Source organism: Engraulis encrasicolus, chromosome 10, assembly GCF_034702125.1.
Source record: "Engraulis encrasicolus isolate BLACKSEA-1 chromosome 10, IST_EnEncr_1.0, whole genome shotgun sequence".
Taxonomy (NCBI): Eukaryota; Metazoa; Chordata; class Actinopteri; order Clupeiformes; family Engraulidae; genus Engraulis; species Engraulis encrasicolus.
In genome coordinates, this window is record NC_085866.1 from 37,665,949 (window position 1) to 37,666,812 (window position 864).

General features: G+C 49.8%; 1 protein-coding gene across 1 annotated transcript in view; it reads left to right on the forward strand.

Moving 5' to 3' along the window:
• Positions 1-475: 475 nt before the first annotated feature.
• Positions 476-864, forward strand: part of prickle2a (prickle homolog 2a) — a 115,100-nt gene continuing 114,711 nt past the window's right edge. The window contains exon 1 of the mRNA XM_063208801.1: positions 476-864. This exon is cut by the window's right edge and continues 68 nt beyond it. The gene's annotated coding sequence lies outside the window, so the exon portion shown is untranslated.

Here is an 864-nt window from a genome sequence, read left to right on the forward strand (position 1 = left end):
TCTCACTCTCTCTCACTCACTCACACACATACATACACACACACACACTCACATGCGTACACACCACATGCCAACTCATACGCTCTGCCTCAAACACAAGCACACATGTGCACATACACACAGACTCACGCTCAGTCGCGCATGCATACGTACACTTGAGTTCTCTCTCATGCTCTCTCTCTCTCTCTCTCTCTCTCTCTCTCTCTCTCTCTCTCTCTCTCTCTCTCTCTCTCTCTCTCTCTCTCTCTCCCTCCCTAGCTCTGTGTTCCTCTTTCTGGTTTCTCTCTCGGCACATGCACACTCCCAGGCAACCTGTGCACACTCCTGTCAGTGTGAGAAGAACACCACCTCTTCCTTTTCTCTCTCTCTGTTTCTCTATTTTCTCTCTCTCATTCTCTCTCTCTCTCTCTCCCTCCCTCGCTCCATCTCCAGCCACACAGCGCAGCAGTGAGCAGAGAGAAGGAGGGAAGACACACATAGCGGGAGGTGGAGAAGAAGCATCTCTCCTCCAGAGCAAGCTGCCCGAAACAGTCGCATTCTCCTCCTTTTTTAAAAAAACCTCCTCCTCTCTTCCTTCACGGGAAATCACTTCCTTTCTTCTCTTCTGTCTCCCTTTTTCTCTCTAGCCTCTCTCTCCCTCTCTCCCTCTCTCTCTCTATTTCTTTCTCTTCCTAATGTACTCCGGAGCGTGACTTTTTTCCTTCTTCATTGTTTTTCCTCCGTACTTCTGACAGACTCTTTTTGCTCTCCCTTTTTTTGACTGTGATGCCTCATCTGTCCATCCTCCTCTCTCTGATCTAAACGCCGAGGGTTGGTGGTGTGCGTGACAGCTGAGGCGCACTTTGGGGACACACACATACACAC